The following is a 6,865-nucleotide window of genomic DNA, read 5'->3' on the forward strand; positions in this document are numbered from 1 at the left end:
AGTCCCCGCGGCCGCACTCACCGCCTCGTTCCACGCCTGCGCCGCGCACCTCAGGGGCCCGCCGACTGGGCGGGGAGGTGACGAGGTGAGAGCAAGGGCGGGGGGGCTGCGGATCGGGCGGCGCGGCCACGCCGCACTTCAGACCTGGGAGGGACCACCGGCCTTTAGCCCCGGGGGTGGCCCAGCGGCCCGCGCCCCCTGCTGGCACCTCTGCGCCGCCGCAGGCTTCTTCCGGGCGGGTACCGCCCCTCCCTCGCGGAGCGGGTGATTCCACTGCCTAGAATTGCTCCCGACCTGGCCACCGAGGGGACTCCGCGCCCCGGCGGGCTTTCAGCCCTTCCTCCCACCCCTAGAGAAGTGGGAGAAGCGCAGTAAGGCAGCAGCTCCTTTCCCACCCGGCTCCTCCAGGGGGCGTGCTGGAGCGGGCTGGGACGGGTTAGGCGTGGCAAACGGCATTTCAACCCCTAGAGTGGCAGATGCTGGCTGCGGATGTAAAGGGAGACTGCCGGGTGACGGCCGAGCCCCTTCAAAGAACTGCGCGGGGCTGTGACGCTGTTCACCAGGGCGTGACGGTGAAAATCCTGAAGATCGTTGAGTCGCCGCTAGGCTTCAGCGGGAAGAAATCCCGGTGGAATAAATGTGAAATTATAGGGGATTGGATTAGATTATTTAATTCTTTTACCTACTATGAGCTTCTATGAGCAGATGTGGAGAAGATTAAGTTGAAGAAACATAAGTAAACTTGTGAACACGCTTTCATAAATGAATATATCTGTACCAGTGTACAAGTGTGGTCCTATGTTTAATCTTTAATAGGAAGTTGAAGTTGTCCCAATTTACAAATTAGAAAAGCAAAGGACTAGAGATTAGATTTTACTCATTTTTGTAACCTCAGCACCCGGGTCCTAATAACTGTTAAATAGATGAACGAGGCCCATGTGGATTATTTCGTGTTCAAGGTCACTCGGATAGTTATGGCAGCATTGTGTGTCTTTTCATCCATGTCCTTTGACCTTTTCCTGATTACCACATGCTACCCAACCCAACGCTGGAGCGTAATAAGCACAGACCTTACTCCGATCGCTCCAGGTCTATCCCAGAAGATAGAGCCTTATTTTAAAGAGAGTTTGTGAGGCTCAATTTTTATGACCTCAAATTTGAAGTGTATGCTCAGCCCAAATAAGTGAATGTTTACGAATGCAGGCATGGCCTGAATAAAGTAAAAAGAGATTTAGTGGTATCTTTTGATCCTAGAACAGTTAGTACCTGCCACCGTTTAGGGAATGGACACATGTTTGCTGAATTTATGAAGAACAGTATGCATCGTTCTCTCCTCTCCGGCTGGGCTGTTTCCGGATGTGACACAGTGGAAGCCACAAGGGGGTGGTATGGGACCATTTACTGTTTTACTCAGGCTTAGCCTTGTGCCAAACGAAATCATTACATTCTAGGCTGAAGTTTTATTTCAAAACATTTTAAACCCACACTATTTTCCCTTAACCAGAGAAGTAAATAAGAGCATCACAATGTTTACATGTCTTTTAGCATAATCGCAAGTCTGAGGCTACTTGATGTTCTTTGATTAGCTGCAGTTTCTTTTCCAGTTTCATTTTTGCCTCTCCCTTTTCCTCTCCTTTTAAAGCGAGGGAGGGTAGTGGCAGCAGGGATGAAACCCTCAGATCTCAAGAGGACCAACTTGTAGAGTTTGTGATCTTCTATAATTTTGACAGAAAATGTATTGAATCATCCTTTCTTCCAACTTTTAAAATCACATTTGTAGCATAGCTTAACTTTTTCCTGATTAGAAAAGGGATACATCTTTATCACATAATAGAGACAATAGAGAAGTATGAGTAGCAAAAGAAAAAGTATCATAATTCCACAACCCAGAGCTAACCAATGGTAACATTTAGCTCAAGACCTGTACATTTTTAAAAATCTATATCCATCTGGATATAGATTGTTTTAGAAATTTGGATGTTATTGTTTATGTTGTTCTATAACAGTTTCTCCCCCACTCAAATGTAGCAGGAATATTCTTTAGGCTATTAATATTAATGGGACCTTGGAATTCCACTATCAGCAAATGTAGAGTGAATGATTAGGTTGTTTCTATCTTTGAAAAATGCTTGCTAATTTGGTAAATAAAATACAGCATTCCATTTTAATTTATATTTGTTTTTTGTGAATTTGAATATTTTCTCAGGTTTTTTTTGGCTATTTGTATATCTCTTGAGAATTTTCAGTTTGTGTTCTTTGTCCAATTTTCTACAGGTTATTTATCTTTTTAAAGAAAGTGGAAATTTATAGCCTTTTACCTGATATATATATATATTGCATATATATATTTTCTAGTTTGTTGCTTGCTTTTTCAATTTTGTTAATGGTGCAAATGTTTTAAATTGTCATGAAATCGTGTCTATTAATCTTTTCCTCTACAGATTCTATTATTGGCCTTATGCTGAAAAAACCTTTTCTTCTATCCAATATCTGGTTGCATTTTTTACTTTAGCTTTTTAATTTGTCTGTAATTTATTTTAGGGTGTGAGGTAAAAAGAACTCTCTCACCCTCTTTCTGTCATAATCCTTTTTTCACATTTCTCTTCATCTTGTATAGCAGCCTGAAATTAAATTTGTAAGTATAGCTTCATCAGATGCTCAATTAACTTCTTAGAGCATTGATTTTCAAACTTTAACTGCATCAGGATCACTAGCAGCTCTTGTCAAACTATAGATTTCTGTGCACTAGCCCCAGTTTCTAATGAGATAAATCTGGGCTGGAGCTGAATGCTGCCGATGCTGTTGGCCGAGGGCCACGATCCTAAGCTTTCCCCGCCCGACCCCACACTAGCCAAGTAGCGCCTCTCATTCTTCCACAGATAGGCACTAGCTTTTCTCACCTGTGTGGCTCAGCATGTTTTTTTTTTTTCCTACCAGCAGTTTCTTTACCTTGTTTCTATCTATAAGATCAAGCTCACAATTTTTCTCTTCTGTGAAATCTTTGATTTTCCGTAGCAGGGACCTCTGAACACTCTTCAGAGATGCCACAGTATTTGGTACATTGGTCCACTTACACTAGAGATGCATTTACTGTGAAGGAAACAATGCATATGCTTCAAGTCCCCTCAATTGCATGAACCTCTTCTAAGATGAGGTATTTATAACTTTTTATTCTTGTGTAATTTTGTATTTAAATAACATTTTGTATTTATAATTCTATATATTTTTTCTTAATTTGGTTCTCCCAATTTGCATACATTTCCTTCCTCATAAACATTGGCCTCACCGGTGGTTGTCATATTGTTTCTCCACAGACTTTGAATTCTGGTTTTATCATATTCGAGTCTGCTCCATCTCTCAGCTTAGCAATGTCTTGCATAGACCCTTATTCATTTTTTAAATTAAAAAAAAAAGTTTTCTCTTTGTATGTTAACTAGCTTGGATCTAAATTTAAAAAAATAAAGTAAATGTTTTCTTTAATTTTTTTTTAATTTATTTTTGAGAGCGTAGAGAGGGGCAGAGAGGGACAGAGACAGAGACTGAGAATCCGAAGCAGGCTTTGCACCATCAATACAGAGCCCGATGCCGGGCACAAACCCATGGACTGTGAGATCATGACCTGAGCTGAAGTCAGATGCTTAACTGACTGAGCCACCCAGGTGCCCAACTCATTCATTCTTTATGTAAAATATTCACTGCACATATGCCTTGGGATCAGCATTATACTAGGTACTAGGTACTGGGGATACAGTGTGATCCAAATAGACATGGTGCTTGCCTTGGTGCTCCTTAGAGTAGAGTAGGGAAGATAGGCAATTAGATAGCACTAGAATGTGAGGATTGAACTTAAAGTAAGTGAAAAATGTTATGGGACCACATGACAGGAGGCCTTACTTGGTCTAAAAGGATGGGGTAGGTAGAGAATTTAGTATTCAGCTTGTGGAATGAATTCATAAGCTCTGGCCTGGCCACCAAGCTTGCTGACGCTAGTGCAGACCTGTCTGAGTGACATACTTCTGACTCAGTCATGAGGCAGCTGTATGTCATATCCTAGAGTCAGGGATCTCACATCCCCAACAGAGATAACTGGACTCCATAATATTGAGCCCCTCAGACAGAGGTCCTCCAAGCAGCCAGCCCACTGCTTTAAAAAAAAATTTTTTTTTTTGTTAAGTGTATTTATTTTTGAGAGACAGAGAGGGTGGGAGTGGGAGAGGGGCAGAAAGAGAGGGAGACACAGAATCCAAAGCAGTTTCTAGGCTCTGAGCTGTCAGCATAGAGCCTGATGCAGGGCCTGAACTCACCAACTGCGAGTTGAAGTTGGACACTCAATGACTGAGCCATCCAGGCACCCCAGCCCAGTGCTTTCAAAACCAGCAACCAGATGTACCTAGCGAGTCATCCCATCAGACTCTGCTTCCTTAAAATGGAACAGAGACAGTCTTTTAGCTTTAAAAGACTTACTCCACTTTTCCTTCCCTGAACCTAGTCTACCTAGACTCTATTCTGGATCAAGTTCTTTGCTCCACTATCAAACTTTTTCACTCAATCTGAATTTTCAACTGCTATGTCTTTTTTTGTTCTTTGATGGAACGAACAAATGAATAAATGAATAAAATCTGATTGGACTTCCAATTATTATAATATTAATAACAACTTGTACACTGTATAGCACTTTTTATTTTCTAGAGTACTGACTTTATTTATAGCATCTGGGAATGAAGATCAAGCGTTGTATCCATTTGATAGATTTAAACTCAGACATATATACCTGCAAAGATCTGAAGGCTGAGCCATGTCAAGGGAGACTGAGATTAACAGATGACAAAGAGGAAGTATTTTCCCAGTAAATAGGTATATTTGTTGTCCCTATGAAGAAAACTCATTAATTGTACAGGTTTGTGGAAGGTGTTACTACTGTTGCACAATATCCAATGTCTGGTGCTCTCTGCTTCCAGGCATACAGGAGATTATACTCCCTGTCCTGTTTAAAGTTAGGTAGAACCACATGACTTGTGTTGGCCCTTGAGGTGTCTGCAAGTGTTATGTGTTACTTCCAGGAAGAAACATTTCATTTCCGGCACTTGCTTCCCTAGCCTTCTCTTCCTCTAAGCGAAGAGCTATCAGCACCCATAACAGACATGACATGAACCAGATTTTGTTGTGGGAAATTGAGAAGCTTTAGGATTATTCTTGAAGAATCACTAACTCATCAATAATCACTGACTGACATAAGGGTTAAATTTATACATTCACTTCATCGTGGTCTGAGGTCAAAGAACAGAATCTATTGAAATCTGTATTCCATTAGAGGGTCTTTGGACTTTAAATTCAATTGTTTATTCAATTAACAAGCATTTATGAAAGCCTCCTTTTTGTAAGATAACTAGAGTAGCCACTGTGGAGGGGAAAAAACAAAAATATGTTTTTGGTACTTTTATGGCAGTCTTACTAGGTCACACTGAAATTCCATGTAAATCTTTTAGAACTATGATTTTTCTGGCAGTATTTTCATGTAATACTTCTCACATTTTACACCAAGTGGTGCCACATCCCAAATGATAACCATGAGAGCTGCTTTTGATGATTGGGAATATCCAGATGATTTACTATTTCAAACTTTGACTAGTCCAAACTGAATAGCATTGCTTTCCTTGTTGTTGACAATGGGAGTAAAAAAAATTGAAGGCATCATTATTCATCATGAATGTTAATTGCCATAAAATACCACTTCTGGGAGGGAATGGATAGGTTCTCTGTGGCATCTTCCTAAGTGGACTGTATGCTTTGTGAAAGTAAGAAATGAGTCTCCTTGTTGACTGTCAATCCTGAAGTCTAGCACAATGTTGACAGTATTAAGGGCAATCACTTAATATTTATTCTGTGAATGAAGGAAAAAAGGAAAGGATGCCTGAAATCTGTACCACAGTGTAAATATTGGTAAAATGTTTAGTCCATTTTGTGTGTTCAAAATATGTTTAGTAATAAAAATTTACTTAGTATCTTTCCTTCTCATTTTAAGTTTTCCTCAAGAATGTGTTTTCAAATGTGAAATTCATTCTGAAATAGGAAAATTGATAAGGACTCTTAAGGGAGGCTAACATCAAAACAAGGTTAGCTTAGTGACTCCATGAAATGTACTAACATTTGTATCATCGAGGTCCCAGAAAAAGAAGAGAGAGAAAATGGGGCAGAAGGTTTATTTGAGGAAATTATAGCTGAAAACTTAGCTAATGTGGGGAAGGAAACAGACTTCCAAATCCAGGATGCAGAGAGAACTTCCATCAAAATCAACAAAACCAGGCCAACACCAAGACATATTGTAGTTTAATTAGCAAAATATAGAGATAAAGAAAAAAAAAACCCTAAAAGCAGCAAGGCAAAAGAAGTCCCTAACTTATTTTTCTTTAGTAGTTTTTAAAATGTTTATTTATTTTTGAGAGAGAGAAACAGTGTGAGTGGGGAAAGGGCAGAGAGGGAGGGAGATACAGAATCTGAAGCAGACTCTAGGCTCTGAGCTGTCAGCACAGAGCCTGACGTGGGGCTCGAATTCACGAATTGTGAGATCATGACAAAAACTAAATCAGCCCTGCAAGAAATATTATAAAGGACTCCTTAAGTGGGAAAGAAAGACCCAAAGCAACAAAGACTAGAAAGGAACAGAGAAAATCTCCAGAAACAGACTTTACAGGTAATACAATGGCACTAAATTCATATTTAGCAATAATCAGTCTGAATGTAAATGGACTAAATACCCCAATCAAAAGACATAGGGAATCAGAGTGGATAAAAAAGCAAGAAAGATGTATCTATATGCTGCCTGCAAGAGACTTATTTTAGACCTAAAGACACCTGCAGATTGAAA

At 40.2% G+C, this 6,865-nt stretch overlaps 1 protein-coding gene across 1 annotated transcript in view; it reads right to left on the reverse strand.

Annotated features, from left to right (window-relative positions):
• The window catches only part of ZNF639 (zinc finger protein 639), a gene marked incomplete at its 3' end in the record, with an annotated part of 8,100 nt that extends 7,728 nt beyond the window's left edge, over window positions 1-372 (reverse strand). The window contains exon 1 of the mRNA XM_029938741.1: window positions 22-372. The remainder of the gene's footprint in view (window positions 1-21) is intronic.
• Between the last annotated feature and the right edge of the window lie 6,493 nt (window positions 373-6,865).

The sequence above is a fragment of the Suricata suricatta genome, chromosome 5 (assembly GCF_006229205.1).
Source record: "Suricata suricatta isolate VVHF042 chromosome 5, meerkat_22Aug2017_6uvM2_HiC, whole genome shotgun sequence".
NCBI lineage: Eukaryota > Metazoa > Chordata > Mammalia > Carnivora > Herpestidae > Suricata > Suricata suricatta.